The sequence below is a fragment of the Nycticebus coucang genome, chromosome 15, assembly GCF_027406575.1.
Source record: "Nycticebus coucang isolate mNycCou1 chromosome 15, mNycCou1.pri, whole genome shotgun sequence".
NCBI classification, from domain to species: Eukaryota; Metazoa; Chordata; class Mammalia; order Primates; family Lorisidae; genus Nycticebus; species Nycticebus coucang.
In genome coordinates this window covers 25608479-25627535 of record NC_069794.1, presented here as the reverse complement: position 1 = coordinate 25627535, position 19057 = coordinate 25608479, and the positions used below count along the sequence as shown (strand labels likewise).

Here is a 19057-nt window from a genome sequence, read left to right as displayed (position 1 = left end):
TCTTTCTTATTTACTGTTTCCATCTGCTAAGTTAGAGCTCTACTTTACCTCTTCAATTTCTGCATCCATAGACCTATGTCAGCTTTATGCTATCTAGAGACTTATTCAATTTATTTTCTTTACTAATTAAAAATTATATTATATCCTTGTTGAGATTTTCTTAAATAAGTGATGTTTGTAAATCTAAAATATTAGTATCTCAAGTACAAAATCAACTATAAAAAGATTTTAATACCACATTTGTGAGATGCAGAGAAAATTTTGATGACCTTGATATTTGTAAATGTGTAATTAAGTTCTTGGAATTGTATAAGTACACCATTGCTTGCTAGTCAGTGTTAATTCATTTTTTTAAAAATAATTATTCAGTACCTACTTTTTTTTTCCAAGTATATTTCACCTACACAAATATATACAAAGCCTGTGGACTCATAGGAATAACATTCAAATTGGCAACACAGAAAAATCACTTAAACTCAGTAAGCCTACCAGGTCACTGGGTTGTGCTATTAAGACTAAATAGAATACATAAGTGAAAATTTTATTAAGACATGTGTCCATTCAATGCACATTTATTGAACTAATGTGTCGATCCTGATACTATTACAGGAGACAAGACTAGAACAGTAAGAAAATGGTTGTGGTGGGTGCTATGATTAAAGGGAAAAATCATGACAAGAGGCAGAGAGTGGAGCAAGTAATTCTATCTGAGGAGGGATGGGGAGAAGGTGCAGCCGTGAAGTTTGTCCACAAGATCTCATATCTATTTTTTAAGTATTTTTTTATTAAGTCATTTGTACATAGATCATAAATACATTTATGTCATTATGGGAATCAATGTGTTGATTATTTGTGCAAATTAGAGTGCTTACATCCTACTAATCAACATAGCCTTCACCTCATTTACCCAATTACAGCGTTAAGACATTTGTGTTCTACACCTGATAGATCCAACTTGTACTTGCAATATGCTCCATAAGTGTGGTCCCCCTACTAACCCTCCTTCTGTCGACCCACCCTCCTCCCTTCCCTTCTCCCTCCCCTTCCCTTCTTCATTCTAGGCTACAGTTGTGTTTCATTTTTTATATGCAAGTATGAGTGATTATAAACTGGTTTCACAGTAGTACTGAGTACATTGGATATTTTTTTTTCCCATTCCTGACATACTTTACTAAGAACATTTTCCAGCTCCATCCATGTAACATAAAAGAGGTAAAGTCTCCATTTTTTTAATGCTGCATAGTATTCCATGGTATACATATACCACAATTTATTAATCCATTCATGGGTTGATGGGCACTTGGGATTCTTCCATGACATGGCGATTATGAATTGAGCTGCAATGAACAACCTGGTGCAAATATCTTTATTGTCAAATGATTTTTGGTCCTTTGCATATACACCTAGAAGAGAAATTGTAGGATCAAACAGCAGGTTCTGATATCTAAACTGACGGTTGAATTATGACTAGTTGAAGTTAGCCAAACATGTTAGATAAAGTAAGAAGGAGAAGATGTTCCAAGTAGTTACCTCATTTATAGTGAAATATAACCCTGTGGCTTTTAGGTTACTTTTGTTGTTTGTTAATTGTCAGAATCACATTTTATCACATGATAAATGTAGAATTCATGGTGTGTAAAATGTGTATTGATCTAGGTTCACACAGCTAATGAGAGAGCCTGCATTAAACCTGTTCTGTCTTACTGTAAAGAAATAATATTCTTTCCAATATTTCACAAAGAGAGGATGTACAATAGGGACTAAATAAATACTTGCAACTTGATTTGAAAAACCTAGAATAATGAATCCATTCTTAAAAATTATCTTATAGATGTTTAAATTAAAATATTGCGTATGCCAATAATATTAATACTTCTTTGTAGTGGTAGGAATTAAAGCATTATGCATTTTACCAATATTTATGCAGAGAAAGACCAATTTTTAATTCTGCCTAGTCAATATAACTCCATAAACAGGAAATTTATGTATACAGTCAGCCAGACAACTAGGCAATTTTATCTATATTTCCTTAAGAAGAAATCACTTTTGTTATTATTGTTGCTACCCTAGAGGAAATGTCTAGGTTTCTTGTCTTTGAAAAGGAAAGACCCAGACAAAAATTTCAGTATGAGCAGTGGTCGTCAATGCCTCTTACAGTCCCATAAATATGTCCATACCAATAATATACCAGAGAATTTTCAAAGAACAGTGTTTCTGCTTTGCCCTAAACCGTACTATAATAATAAAGAAAGTGATCTAAAATGTTGATAAAATACCAAGTCACAAACCCTTATTCTCAATATAATAACACTGAACTTTGGGAAAAGAAATGTTACTGAAAATCTAGCATTAGGTTTAATTACCTTATTAAATGTTCATCTTTAAAAAATGATTTTAATCTATAATATATAAAGCTTTCACATAACATGGGACATTTTTAACATAAATACATTACTGACTGAATTAAATATTGCCTTAGGCTTGAAATAAACTTTTCATCACATCCATACAAATACAAAGAAAAAGAAAAAAAGAAAGAAAGAAAAACAGAAAGATATTCCCTCATGTTTTCAAAAAGTATTTTCTTTTGCTGTTTCTGATTATTTTGCTGTTGATAGGGGACTGAACCTTATTGTTCAATAGGTCATTTAAAAAGATTTATAAAATTTTTTTATGAAGAGAGCAGTTTTCCTTAAAGTATGATAAATTTTAACAATATCCTCTGTGTTCCTAAACATCTAAGTCACTTCTTATTTCTCTACTTTTCTGCTATTATACTTACGATCAGTAAACTTCTTTCTAATCATGGCTGTATAAAATATGAGCAAAGATTATAAAACTCTAATTTTAAATAGTACTTTTAAAATGCATACATTTACGTGAAACTGTATTTATGCATGCAGGTTAGATCACTAGAACATATAATTTGAATGGGAAAAAAATGTCTTTCACCACTGACTAACATTTCTCAGCAATTATGTTCATGAAATGTCACAAGTTTTGCATTTTATGAACACTATTATAATGGTCAGAATTCTAAAAAAAGACTCCCAGAATCTTGTCCTCTGGTGTACTAATCACTGTGTAATTTCCTCTCTGGCGTGTTGAAGAATCCATGAGTGTGATGGGATGCCACACTCATATTAACATTGCAAGCAAAGGCCAAGGAATGTTGCAGATCTAATTCATGACTCTAATCACTTGATGTTGATGTAATAAAAAAGGAGATTAGTCTGAGTGGTCCAAATCAAATTAGGTAAGCAGTTAAAGAAGTCAGTGAGATTTCATGGAAGAAGGATTCAATCATTGGCCTGCAAAGGCAACCAAGTAACAAGGACATAAATGTAGTCTCTATCAGCTGATAATAGTTTCTTATGAATAGCCAGCAAGGAAAGAAGGACCTGAGAGCTAGAACCTCCTGGAACTGAAGTCTGCCAACCACCAGTGAACTTGAAAGAGGAACTGAAGCCTATGGTGGGGATGTAAGTCAAACTCACACCCTGATTCGAGCATGGTGAGACCTTGACTAAGTAAAGCAGTTAACTAGAACCTTTACTCGTTACCCATAGAAAATATGAGATAACATGGTGTTACGTTAAGCAGCCACAATGATGGTAATTTGTTACATAGCAATTAGAAACACATACATTAATTATAAAATATCAGCTTTATTATATTGTGGCTTCCATAAAGAAATGAATACAAAATTTAAAAGTAATTTTTTTAAAAATTTAATCAAGTTAGCTTGTTTCTAACAATAAATATAAAATTTCATAAGAAAAAATGATTTCCAACCTTGTGATAATATAAATTGCAAATAAATTTTCATAGTTTTACTTTCGTGCTCTGCAGAGACACATTAGTTTACCTTAGGAAATCTTGTATATCTGTAAGGCTTCAGTACAAACAACTAGAAATCTCTAGGAGTTTTCAAACAGAAAGGTATTTATTTCAGGGAACTAGGTGCTGAAAAAGCTATCAGGAGGTCTGGGAGATATAAAAGGAGGTGGCCCCACTCTACGTTAAAAATAGGCTCCCAGGTACCATTGGAAATGAGATTTGTCTGTGTGCTATTTGTAAGACACAGAGGAACAGTGAAAAAAAATACATAGATCCATTGCCTGATTCTTCAAGGCCTATGCTTGTATTTCTTTTATTTTCAACTGTAGAGTCCTGTCTTTATCCTAACATAACTGTGGTACAATATTACAATATTTTATTACATTCTGAAATGTTATTTTTTCTTCTATATTTTTAAGCACTGCTATGTGCACATTTCACGTGAATTACATTGCTACATATGCATGCAATTTGTTTCAGTAATGACCAACTGAAAATCTTGAGATCTTTCTGTAATGTTTAAGGTATGTATTATTAAATGTTTGATTACCCTTCCTAGATGTTCTATTACAAAATTGAGAGATACAGAAATATTTCTAGAAGAATGCCAAATAATGAAAATACAGATATTAGGCATGCATATGACTCATGATTAAAGTATGTATGAATGTTGAATGTGTGTGGGCTCATAGAACTTAAGTTATATGTATACATTATTTTATTTCTGGTATTAGTAAGTGTATGTATAAGAGTTTAAACAGGCCAATGCAACTTTAAAACATGTTTTCCTGTTATACTGCGTTATTTCTTTTCTCTGTAATGAACACCAGCAAACAAAACAGCTATTGTGTTTAATGAACTACTAAATTGCTGACTTGGTCTGAGTGTATAACTAGCTAAAACGTCATGAACTTCAACGGTAATTATTTTTGAGGTTTGGTGTATCTGTAACTTATTTCAGTTTTTGCAACTTTAGGAAAGTTATTTGTTGACCAAGCCACTTTCATAAAAGGAAATTTTCATAGTTTATAATCTGTTCCAATCGACTGTATGAAGCTTTAAGTGTTTCATAGAAAACTTAGGTGATTCTTTAGAGACAGCAAAACCCTTAATGTTAATTTTCTAATGTATCTTTCAAACTTCTCTGTATTCCAATTACAACATTTGGGGCATATATTTCTGAAAGAGTTTTTGTGACACTTTGTATGCCTGATCTAAAGTTTAATGCATGCTAACATATTCAGTTCTCAAAAACAAGGACAATATTTAGCCAGTATGCTCCAGTGTCCTAACTTCTCACGATAAATTTTCAAACCACTTTTGTACCACCATGCACTCCCCTTCCACCTTGGCCATATAAGCTTCTTTCTTGAAACTCCCTTTACCTCACCATGGTCTAGTAAGCAAAGGGTTAATTCTTGCCCTGAAAGAACTTCAGAGGACTCTGTCAAATATCTTAGGAGTGCTATTTATCTTCACTGGCTATAAGGACATTTGAACTAAAACTGCTCATTTTACGTCCTGAGAACTTGGATATTAAGAGGTTAAGCCACTTGCCCAAGGATAGATGGATTTTATAGCCAAGCTGTTTGACTCAGAAGCAAATTCTGTAAGTGATACAGTGTGACCCTAGGTGCTATTGATCCAGGACAAGGCAGCACAACGACCTGCTACCTTAGCCTTAGAAGTACTGAGGCTCCTGCAGATGGAGGAACCAGCTTGCTGGAAGGGCCGGACACCTGCGTGGGAGATACTGGCCCCTTGCTGTCTCCTCCTTGTGGACTTCTGACTGGTCAGTTTCATGGATGGCACCTTGCTGTCTCCTCCACTGCACTTCTGACTGGTGGATTTCCTGTCAGTTTTCAAGGCCTGAGAGTTCATTGGACAGCTGGCTGTAACTGACAGGACTCACGCCCTAGCAGAACAACCCCCCCTGCCACTATATAAACCCCTGAGCAGAGAGTCCAAAGACAGACCTGGAAGAGGGAGCAGGAGACCTTGCTCCGCTCCTGGGTTCTCTCTGCAAGGAGGTTTGGTTTTTGTAGTTGTTGTAATTTTTGTTTCTATAAATAAATCCTGGCTTACCACTGATCTTGTGGTCCCTTGATTTATTCTTCGAATCACCGAGACCAAGAGCCTGACATTCCAGTATCACTATAATAAGTTAAACAGGAAGTTATTGCACTTATACTCAAATTTTAGCAAACAAAATTCAAGGAAACCACATTGGAATGATATAGATTCCTTATATTGTATGACATTCTATCCTTAATGAATATATCTATCATCTTTCTCTCCACACACACATATTATATATATGTTAAATATAAATTATATTTAAAACTAAGATCTCATGTTATTATATAATTTATGTAATATACAGACACTGACATGACCAAAAAGAAGAATAGTTGTATATCATAAATAAATGCAATATCCAGGAAAAACTTTTTTAAAAATTCTACATGTACATCTGACTCAATTTTTTGATTTTGTTTTTCAGAAGAAAACTAATGTGGAGTTGAGGCAGCAGCCTGCTGTTGGCTGGTGTGACCACCGTCTGGGCCTGAGAATGTCTGTGTAGCTGAAGGTTAGTAATCATTAACTTAACTAACGTAAGTAGGACTGTTGCAGAGGTGACCTTTTCAGTCTCCTACAATTTATAACATTTGCTGGCAATTGGAAAAACTGTTCCAATAACATCATCCTCTGGAGAGGCTAGTTGTTCTGCTGGACCTCTTGGCCAGACAAACACATATGCCTGCAGATCCTGTGCCAAGAAAAAGCACACAATAAGATATGGGAAGGGGTAAAAAACAAAATGTCCTGTAGAAGTTCTTACCTGTTTAATCAAAAGTAAAATGGACTCTTTAAATCTATTTACACAAGACATTGCATAAGGTAGTTTATTTACAGGAAGCTCAGCCAAAAGTGGGGAAGTAGGAAGAAAAAATATTGGAACAAGGATTTCTTATTATTTTTTATTTCATAACTTGTGTAAATAACACTAACAGGCTTAAATCTCTGTGCCAGAGACACAAGAGCATGAATGAATCAATTGGTCCTTTTTCTGTACAAAATAAGCCACCCTTCCCTAACAAATTCAAATCATGTTCTAAAGAGCCATCACTTTTGTGATTGAACATTTCCTTCTGAGATTAAAATTGATGAATTTATTGGACCTGTTTTAATAAAACGTAATGCATCTATTTGAATAAAATGTAAATAAATTTATCTTTAATACACTGAGATCTTTGTCATTTAACTTAGTGATTTTATTTCAGACTGAAAGTATAATTGCGATATACAGACATTTCAACATGGCATATGCCATGATATATATGATAGCCTTAAATTAAAAGCACATTTCCCATATTCCTAATGAAAAACATTTTTAAGAAATGTTTGCTACTTTTAATACTTAAAATTTAGGTACATAGTCAAATCATGATTTGCATTTAATTTATTAATTAAATTATACACACTTAACATTACATATTACACAGAAAAATATTATTTTTATTTTTCTAAATGACTTTCTTATTGTTGGATTTTATGAAAGAGTCATTCAAATTAGTGATATATATATTTCATTTCAGCATCTATGTCATGAATGGTGCTACTTTTTAAATTATCTAACAATTTTTCTAGGGCACAACATTTTCACTTTTATCTAAGTTGTTTGAAATAAAACACTTTTTTAAAATCCATATGTGATGCTGTCACTGGAAATTTATTCTATTCTATAGTGACCCATTTGCATAACAAGGAATATTTAATGCACATCAGTGAATGCCACATACTATGGTACTTTGTAAGTGATCTTTATTACTTCTGTTTACCATGACACCCAATACAACCATGACTTCATATCACAGAAAAATCATTAATAACAAAAGTTTAGAATCAATTGTAGCCCTCTGTTACTGACTGGATATTTTGTCCCTTTAGGTTATGATGGTGGGGCCCTCATGAATGAAATTAGTGCCCTTATAAAGGAAAGCCTGGAGAGATCTCGCATCCCTATGCTATGTTAAGACTTGGTAAGAAGATGAGAGATAGAAAAGAAAGTAGGCCCACATCAGATACTGAATCTGGCAGTGCCTCCATCCTTGACTTTTCAGCCTCCAAAACTGAGAAATAAATTTCTGTTGTTTGTAATCTGCCCATTGTGGTATTCGGTATGGCACCCCAAATGGATTGAGACACTCTCTAAATCACCTATGCTAAAACTCCTCCTTACTGAGGGCCTAGGAAATACACTTCCCCCATCTTGTCTCAGTACTCAGTATTTTTCCATTCCTAACTCTCCCACGTGACACCTTGTCAAGTTAGTAAAATAACAGGGACCTTCTGTCTAGGACTTCCCCCTGATGACTCCCACATCTACCCTGATCCACCTGCAAGGATCACCTGATGCTGTTCCACAGGGAATATTGGAACATTAGGAGATCTGTGCTTTCTCCTGCTTAGTCTTTTGTTTCTACTACAACAATCAGCGATTAGAGGCGTTGTTCTCAGTTTCATTTTGACTTGTCTTAATTGACCACTTGACACCTAGCAGCTCAACCGTCTGTAGCTCAGCTCAGCTCTTATAAGTGAAGTGGAGAGAGGATGAGAAAAAGATGCTATTGAAATGTGACAAATCAAAGAAGGAAAGAGAGAGAGATTGAAAGAGAATCATTAAAACAAATAAGTCAAAATTAATGGAATAAAATGTTTGTGACACCCATCCCTATTTTCATAATATAACTTTATACATACAAGAAGGATTCATAGACCTAGCATTTCAGAGGTATTTTCTATATTTGATTACTATATAACTGTGCAAAATGATGACAGGATTCTGAAATGCGTACATTTCAGTTAAACAGAGTATAGTACAAAGCGAAGTTGGCTTGTATCATCTGAATCATTCTAGGAGTCACTAGATTTCAAAATTCATAAAAATCATTTAAAATTCAACAAATTAAGAATTCAAATATGGATATAATTAGTGTTTGTTTTCATACAACTGGCTTTGTTTCATAGCACTTAAGCACAGCATACTCTGTGAGGGTACCAAAATTTGCAGCACTTAAACAGTCAGATAACATCTCCAATGAATAGAGACATAATTTGCTCAACCTTGAAGCATCTGTGAAATAGGAAGCAAGAGACAGGCATTATGAGTGCGAGTGTTTTAATTTCTTGGCTGCATTCACCGATGTTGATTGCATAAGACAAAGCAAATAGGGAGTAAGAGATTTGACCCCTGTGTTCTTTAAAATCCTGAAGGCATTCCACACTTTTGATGGGCTTGAGTTCAGAGCAATTTGACATGTTCCCTCTATGATTAAAACTACTGTAGTTAGTTTCCGAACAGCAGAAAAGTCTGTCAGATTAATAAGCATAAAAATGCTGCTTAAAGCAAGATTTTAGAGGCTGCTTCTCACCTCATTTGCCTGCTCTACCTCAGAGACCACTTTTGTGAACAGTTCTTACGTTGAAAAGCTGCGCATTCCCTGTGTTCATTTTAATTACAAGCCTCCCTCACACCAGACTGAATTCCCAATATTCATCCTTATACCTACTACAGGCTAAGTTGCTTGTGCCACCTAAAACCCAGTACAAACCTTCTTTCTATCTGGTTAACTAAGATATTTTAGTTCAACTTCCTCCCCTCAAAAAAGAGTAGCTAGTTATCAATTATATCAAGACTTGGGAATTTTTTCTTTTTTATTTCAGGTTATTATAAGAGTACAAACAATCAGGTCACATTTTTTGAATGTTTTAGATAGAATTCCTGTTGTAATTGTGTCCTGCACCCAAAAGGTGTGCCGTACGCCCCTTCTGTGTGCTCTTTAAGTAGGAACACACCAATCCCCTTTCATCTCCCATCTCTCCTTCCCCCTCCCTCAACTTGAAGACATATATCCTGTCTTCCAAGATAGGAAGACAATTTGATATTGTCTTCAGGTGTATCCAATTTGAAGCACGAAGGTAAATAAACCAATCAATACTATAATTGAAGAAACTAAACAGTTTAATATCTTTATGCAAGTGCAATTATTACAATAGTAACATAAGATAAATTACTTAAAGTATATGAATTAGCCTTTTTTCAGTCGTACCAAAATGCCAGGCACTATCATATGCTGCTTCAAAACCAAGTTAACATATGGATACAGATTCTTGAAGGGAGTTCCTGAGATACACCAACAACTTTATCCTGGTCACACACTCATCCATATATCTCTGTTCTATCAGAATTTGGTTTACATTTGAAGCACATTCTTTATGGGCACATAGCCATCCTCCTCATGTTTGTTGAGCATGCTTGAGATGTTTTGGTACAATGGGACCTGAAAAGAAGTCAAGATTTGGGTGATAAGTTTCCGTATCACCAAACATAGCCAGAAAAAGAAATAACTATAAGGCATTATATTATAAAAGGAAAGAAAAGAAGGATGGAAGGATTGTGAGATGGAAAGGGGAAGGGAGGAAAGGAAGGAAGAAAAAGAAGAAAAATCTCAAGATAATAAGAAATTGCTATTAGGTGGCTGTAGGTTATTATTTAAACATGCTGTCCTTCCAATTTACGTCTCTAAAAATGAAGTTATTAACAAAACTCACTTTATAGGCTGTTGTAAAACTTCAGAAAAATGCCTATAATGTGCATAGCACAGAAATTTACAGAATATGAGCTTAACATATAACACCCAGCGTAAGAATCGCGTAAGCCCAAGAGTTAGAGGTTGCTGTGAGCCGTGTGACGCCACGGCACTCTACCCGAGGGCGGTACAGTGAGACTCTGTCTCTACAAAAAAAAAAAAAAAAAAAAAAACATATAACACCCATTATCAGTGTAAGTCAAGGAAACAGTGTTACATGAGCATGGTTATGGCCACAATAATAATAATAATAAAGTAAAAGCCATGAAATTTACTTCAAGTTACATAAATTAACTAAACTAATCATCTCAAGAATCTTGGCATATTATTATTGTGGCTTACCAGTGGAGGAAATTACAGTACAGAACAGTTAAGTATCTCTTTAAATAGCCCTCTACTGGTTAAGTGGCAGGAAGCTGAGGATTATAGGCTCCTTGGAATCACGGTACACTGTGCTAGATGTGATCACGGCCACATAGCTGGGGTATGAGAACCACATGTGCTGCCTAGTCGCTATACATTTGATCTAACACAATGGTTTGGGTTTGACAATAAAAATTGTAACCAGAATACAGATGTTACATCTAGATACAATGGTTGGCTAACAAGATGGTTTTTCACAGGCATATACAGTAATTAGGTTGGAGTTTCCCAGTGCTAGAGTTCTAGAAATGATGTATGAATTTCCAGCAGCCTGGCAAGGCCTCCCTAGCAGAGGCCTAATGCCATTAGCACCCAATACCGGTGCATCTGTCATGAGTGACAACTGGGCCATGCTCACCAACGACTCCCCAGCTTGACAAAATTCTACCCCAAAGTTGTTTCCTTCAAGTTTTTGTTTTTGTTTTTGTTTTTTTTGCAAAAACTTTTTTCTGCCTAAGTTGCAGAGTGCTCTTTTAACATCTTCCTTTCCTATTATTTTTTATTTTATTGGACATAACACGTATGCCCTATAAAAAAAAAATGACTCCTCCATCTTAAAAGGCTTATGGGGAAATAATACCCTTCTCTGTAGAGAGATGACCAGCAGCCCTCTGAGCTTGTTCACAGCACAGCACCATGTCCCATGAGAGAGTCCTTCTCTGGCTAGCAGTGTGATGGGAGCAGGGTCCAGGGGAAACACTGCAGCAGCCAAGAAGCATAAAACACAGCAATGGAGAGGGCATCTTGGAAAACATATGCTACTTTTTTTCTCAGTTCACCAGACAGGTGGGGGAAGAGACAACTTAATTGAAAGCAGAAGGGGAAAAGCCGCCTCAGGCAGCTTGCACTTTCTGAAAGCAGTTGGAATCATAGCTGAGGAAGACTTGATTGATTTAATTACCACTCAAGTGTAGAGAGCTTGGAGCCCACAGGCATACTCCAAACGTGCACAAGTTCCTTCTGTTGGATGAAATTATGCTATTGAGAAAGAATAAAACTGGATAGATGAGAGAGAATCTGGTCAGGAGTGTCCCCTAAAGAGGAAATCGCTTTTCTTCCAGCCCTGTCTATCTACACAAAGGCTGAATTGCTAAGGTAATTACAGGGTCTGCCTTATTTTCCCCCTTTTCCCCACCAGAGGATATGGCATGGCATTATCTTAAGCAAAAGGTGGCTGGTAACTGTGTCTTCCCAGCTAATTGCAAGTCATTGTTCATGCTAGATAGTAATTACTATGGATCAGACACATTTCTAAGATGCCTGTAGCGTTTATTAAGTAGTAACCCTACTACAGTCACATATTTACAGTTAGGACTGCTAAGATCAACATTTTGTGAAAGAAAAAACTGAGAATTACATGTATCTGAAAAGTAGTAGAGACCAGATGGAGATGTAAGCAGTCTTGTGTTACAGTCCATTTTCCTAAATACTACAGCATACTGTATTCTACCCCCACCCCCCACCCCAGCAAATTATAGCGTGTTGATTGATAAACAAGGAAAGAAAAAGAGGTAGGGAAAATAATACAGGCTAAAACATCATACGTCTTCAAAAATGCTTATTTCACTGTAGTTAGAGTGGCAGCACCTAGGACAATTTTTACTACGCTAACGAATGACAGATCACAACTGACTTGATTAAGTAAAGTTGAATTCCACCAGGCTGCATCCCCAAAAGAAGACCTGTGCGTTTCCTTCCTAGCCTATGTGAGAGGTACCTGTGTGCTTAAACAGCTATGGCAAAATAAAGAAAGATCTTTGCTCTTGCTATGCACTATAAGAGCCCCAGGGGAGAAGTAATCATCATTAAATAATTTTCCTGCATAAAATAGTTAATACAGATTAACTTGCTGACTTAAGTTACCACCTTGGGAGGAAATTTCACATTTTGCTAGCTGGGGAAGTCCTTAGGAGTGAACATGTTATTGAATGAGAATTTATTATTGGCAGGGCCACTCCTTCCTTGGAAAATCCAGGTACATGTTTATGGTAACTCCAGTAACTGTGACCAAGTGAATTAACATCATCCTAAATATTGCTGTCTTGGTGAGAAATACATATTCTTTGTAAAGATAGGTCTGGAAGGCCTATTGAGACGGAATGTTTAGTCACCATTGGCTACAGATGTGGTTATAAAAGCATGAGGAAGAAATTTTTGGCATCACACCTCAGTGAGACCAGCCTTTGTAAATGAAAAGGTAAACAAACCTGCTAAAGGTTTATCAGGTACTAGAGGTGAAACTAATATCATTTCAAAAAAACCCAAATTAGTATAACAAACTTTTCCCAATAAGCATCTGTTGATGATTATTTTTTCCATGAAGTAAACTCTGAATGGAGATCAATTACTAGAAAAATTACCGGGGGAAAAAGAAGGTTTAAGAAAATGTAAATCTTAGGTTATGACAAGGTCATAATAGGGACATAGCTGAACTTACATGTATCTGTGAAGTTTGCATAGCGTGGCCCTTCAAAGTTGTCCTAAGACAGATAGAGAGAGCTTCATAGCCTTGTGATGAACTTTCATTTGGTATAAAGTACCCTAGGGAGGGGATATGCTATCGTATAGTAACTCTCCTGAGCTGAAAAAATTGCCTTCAATTCTCATTGGATATCTGAACAACATAGCACAGCTTTCACAGCAAGGTCAAAATCTGAGATAGGCCAGAGCACAAGAGTGCAAATCAAGGCCAAAATATAATCTGAGCCCTTCACTGGCATCCAAATTCTGGTGATGAAACAGCTTCTGCAGGTGCTTGAGAATGTGTGTGTATGCATTGTACGTTAATAATAAATGTTCTCCAACAAGGGAAGAGATAATTACCAAGCAAACATGCCCCAACCTTTGAGAAAGACCCAGTGAAAGCCCCGGAGCTTCTAAAATCATCACAGATAGTTGATTTTAAGCATTATTATGATGTACTAGATATGTTTGAAAGAGATATTGGCTTTGCTTAAATGAATGAAAGGAGAATTCATTTCTTGTTTACTATCATCCTGACTAATCACACTGTATACTCATAAGCTTAAATCAAAATGATCGCCAGTAAACAAAAAATAATTTTATAGGGAAAGCCATGCAGGAAAAATTGGCAATGAGTGCTGTACTCCCCATTTAGCTAATACAGTAATTCATATAAAAATTCCTACATCGATCTTAATTGTATATCTAGCTAAAAGAATTGACACAACCAAGCACTGAAGCACAATCTAGAAGGGAAAGAATATTTAATGTCCCTTTGACGATGGACAGGAGGATACAGGAGTAAGTGTGGTGTTAATTTTACACAGACTCCCTGAGGTGCAAGCAAAATCTTCTCATACCAGTATCTATCACAGTAGAAACAATATGGTGAGAGTTGTGTCACTGTACAGATGACCTCAATTCATGTGAATATGATAATATTCCAAAAAGTGATTTCTCCTAAAAAGTGAAATCACACTACTGATTGAGTGACTCACATGTTTATAAAATATTCCTTTCTAAATGTTCATCATCTCTATATATTAGAGAAATGCAAATCAAAACAACCCTGAGATATCATCTAACCCATTGTGAGAATGGCCCACATCACAAAATCTCAAAACTGCAGATGCTGGCGTGGATGTGGAGAGAAGGGAACACTTTTACACTGCTGGTGGGACTGCAAACTAGTACAACCTTTCTGGAAGGAAGTATGGAGAAACCTCAAAGCACTCAACCTAGACCTCCCATTTGATCCTGCAATCCCATTACTGGGCATCTACCCAGAAGGAAAGAAACCCTTTTATCATAAGGACACTTGTACTAGACTGTTTATTGCAGCTCAATTTACAATCGCCAAAATGTGGAAACAGCCTAAATGCCCACCAACCCAGGAATGGATTAACAAGCTGTGGTATATGTATACCATGGAATACTATTCAGCCATTAAAAAAAATGGAGACTTTACATCCTTCGTATTAACCTGGATGGACGTGGAAGACATTATTCTTAGTAAAGCATCACAAGAATGGAGAAGCATGAATCCTATGTACTCAATTTTGATATGAGGACAATTAATGACAATTATGGTTATGGGGGGGAACAGAAAGAGGGAAGGAGGGAGGGGCATGGGGCCTTGGTGTGTGTCACACTTTATGGGGGCAAGACATGATTGCAAGAGGGACTTCACCTAACAATTGCAATCAGTGTAACCTGGCTTATTGTACCCTCAATGAATCCCCAACAAAAAAAAAAAAAATATTCCTTTCTATTGGATGAAGGATATTGTAGAAGGACTAGTGATGCCTCCCATCTTTGACAATGATTTATCTCAGTAACTCATTTAACACGGCCAGAGCTACTCATAATTGAAATCTATACAAGGCAGGTAATGTGCCCTCCTGATACTACACATATGCTCTCTGTGAATGAGGGGATGGAAATTGAACAGTATAATTGCTAATATTTTCACCACCATAAAAATTATTGGTAACATCTGTACAAGAAATCAAATGGTTCTTTAATAGAAAGTGGATAGAATTTATGAATTTATACCCCTAAATTACTTGGCCCTCCACTTCTTTTGGTAGTTTAATTTATGCACCCTGTTAGATATATCATGTTCTGTGTAAATAAATCAGTCAAGGATTTTGAAAAAAAAATTAAATTACAATTGTCCTTCAGCCACTGTCCCTTAAAACAGGGTAAGTAGAATTCAAGATGGCTCAAGAACAGTTGCAATTAGTGTTTCAGGGAGATTTTATTACACATTACACTAAAAACAGAATGGTGTACCTTGCAGTAGCTATTAAGTTGATAACATGTTTTGTAGCTAAGTGGGAAGAATTTCACGTATATCGTGTTCTTCTTGGTGGTTAAGTTTGGTCAGGGGACAGGAGATAGCCATTAAATCACAACCAGAGGTCAGAAAGGTATGGTAGGTAAAACTAGACAGTCCTGCCTGGCTCTGCTGACCCTGCCTAGACCTTGTTACTTTGCTCACAAAGAGATTATACTTTTATAATTTCATTGTATCTATGTATACATGATACTTAGCCATCACCATAAAACATGTGAACACATAGCAAATTGACCTGGCTGTGTCCAAGGACCGTGTTATGCCCCCAAACTGGATCTGAGTGCTGAAGCACAGTAAAGTTAGATGAGCTAGAATATGGATTAGGCATAAGAGATTTTGCAATACTCCACTCCGAGTTTGAGCTGCAGGACAGCCATCCTCCCACCTGAGATTCTCCTGAAAGAATAGGGAGAGGTTTGAGACAATCTGTCACTAAATAAACCTGGTCAGTTGTATTCTGAATTATTTTGCTAATAATGCATCTTTTCAGCTATTTAAGTAAAATTGTACTTTTATAACATTTATTTGACAGAGTGCACATTTTCACCAAGCCTGTATACAGAAGATAATACATCTGCTTTAAGAACTTAAAAATCGGTCCATATTTAGATAGTGGCCTCATTAATATTGTTATGTGCAGACTTTCTCCAAAGCCTGTGCTTCTAACAACTATACTTTATTGCCACAAGCATTTCAAATTAACTGTGTCACAATTATCTTATTTAACTTGCCAGAAAGAGTATTTCTTCCAATACATTTCTTAAATTTTAAATGATACCACTTTTTACCAAAGCCAAAAGTAACTTGAATATTCCTCTGTCTCTTCACCACATTTAATTGAGAATTATCTGCCATTAATCACACTCCTAAATAATTCTTTAATCTTTCCTTCTTCTGAAGCTCCACCTTTACTACTGATTCAATTATCTCCCACTTTGACTACTGTGACAATCCTATATGAATTGCCTGTCTCTAGAATTGCTCCCTACAAAAAAGTAGTGTGCACACTATAACCATAAAGACTTTCTAGAAGAATCCATCATCATGTAACTCTCCGTTAGAGCAGTTTCCATAGCTTAAATAATAATTAAAAAATCCTTTCGACTACTACACAAGACCTTTTATAGATTCTAGTGTACTTTGCAAAATAACTTCTAATGACTATCCATTTCCCTCTTTTTCCCCAAAATTCACAAATGCCAAAATTAGTAACCCTATTTTATTCATTCATAACTTTGCTGTTACTTTCTCAAGCTGCTGGTTTCATAACTGACTCGTAAAGTGTATTCAACTTTCAAATTTCCATTCACTAGACTTTATGTCTTGTCTTCATTGATTTCCAGTGTTCTTTTCTTGGTGGTTGGTTTAAGCATTGTGACCTCAGTAATAAGATAATGCCTAGAACTTAGTCATAATCTTATAAATATTTTGGGTATAAATAAACAAAAGGGTGGGTAATGAAAATTAATCATATATATTTTCAATACACACCATATTTATCTTTATGCACTAAAAAAGCTCTAAGATGACACCAATGACCTCAACTTCTGGTAATCAAAAATAGAATATGATGGAAATTATGAGGTGTCACTTCCAAGATTGTGTTATAAAATGATTGTGATTTTTCTGCCTTGGGTGCTTTTACTCTCTTATTTTGCTTGGTTGAGGGAAACAAGTTGCCTCAGGCAGCCCTATGGAAAGGCAGCTCACAACTGGCACATCTTATAATATGATAATGGGTTCAGCTGAGGGTGTGATGCAACCTCATTAAGAACTGGAACCAGAGGAATCTGGCTAAGCTACAACTGGATTCCTGATGCACAAGAATTAGGAGATAATAGATGTTTGCAGTTTAAGATGCTAAATAAATAAATGATAAATATGATTGCTAACTCATAATTAAGCAAAAGAAAATGAAATTGTGCTGTAAATACACATACAGAATATACTCTAGATGTTAAAACAAATGGGGAAACAAACATTTAAGAATATAACAAAATAATACTTGTTTTATCATTTATATGAAACGTTAGTTGTTAGTTCTTTGAAACAGAAGTTATTCCTGAAGTGAAATCACATAGAAATGTGTAGCTTTTTTTATCTTCGTGAAGAGTTTTAACACTGGAAAATAATAGAGAAGTAGCACAGATGAGCAACCTCTCGATGTGTAAGGCGGAACTGTGAGGAAGCAGATGATTCGTGTGAAAACTACTATACTTTCTTATATTCTTAATATTCCCATGATGTAAAGGAAGTCTGCTATTTGAATTTAGATATGACACATGGTATCTGGCTGGCTCAATCTTAAAAAAATACAAGCAAACAAATAACCTCTTTATAAGTCTTTATTTTCTTTATATTTTTTCATAATTTGTTTCTACTTTCTAATTGATGATTTTATTGCCTACACTGGGGACAGCACAAGGTCTATCACATGAGCATGTATTGGAAACCAACATCTCCAGGGTCCCTAAGAGCAACCTACACAAGCTTCGGGCTGCAGACACTACCAAAGAGGCTGCTGTTTGCCAGCATTGCACATTGGTCTTTATTTCCTTCGTGTGTCTTTCAGTCCCAAATGTACTATCCAGTTTTTAACACACCCTGCTTTTTCTTTAACCACATTCCTTTGATTCTAGGATGGGTATTTTGTTGAATTAAAACTTTGCTCCGATTGAATGGATGTTAAAATTGATGGCTGTTGGGCAGTAGCCATTTGACATGGCTGCCATTCCAGAGTGCTTGGAATTCCAGGTAGCATGAGCAGACAACGGCTGGTTCTCAATGTTTCAGTCAACAAAACTCTTTAAGTATACTTGAGGAAATAAGAAACTCCATTGTTGGGCAGCACCTGTGGCTCAAGGAATAGGGTGCTGGCCCTAATACAGGAGGTGGAGGGTTCAAACCTGGAAAAAAAAAAAAAAGAGAGAGAAAAGATAAAACTCAGTTGTTGTATGAAAACCTGCTTAGACTTTCTGGAAAGATCAGGAATGTGATTGTATATGGTATCAAGATTTGTACAGTCCAAGGCAGTAGCTTGAAAAAATAATATCAGAGACCTATGTTATTAATAGGGAGATGATGATTTTGTCCAAAAAACTGTGGACATGGCAACTCCAACCTTAAAAAAAAATTAAAAACCCTAGATAGAAAGATTTAACAATTCTTATCTATTTATTTTTTCTTTTTATATATGAGCAAGATATTTGATAAAATATGTTTAAATCTGTTGTAGTAGCTTTTTAATACGAATAAAGTAAGTATTCTAAATAATGTAAACTATTTTATCATAGTTTAATTGACAGTATTTTTTCCCCTT

General features: G+C 35.6%; 1 pseudogene; it reads right to left on the bottom strand.

Annotated features, from left to right (window-relative positions):
- Nucleotides 1-18191: 18191 nt before the first annotated feature.
- Nucleotides 18192-18299, bottom strand: LOC128567095 (uncharacterized; annotated as a pseudogene).
- Between the last annotated feature and the right edge of the window lie 758 nt (nt 18300-19057).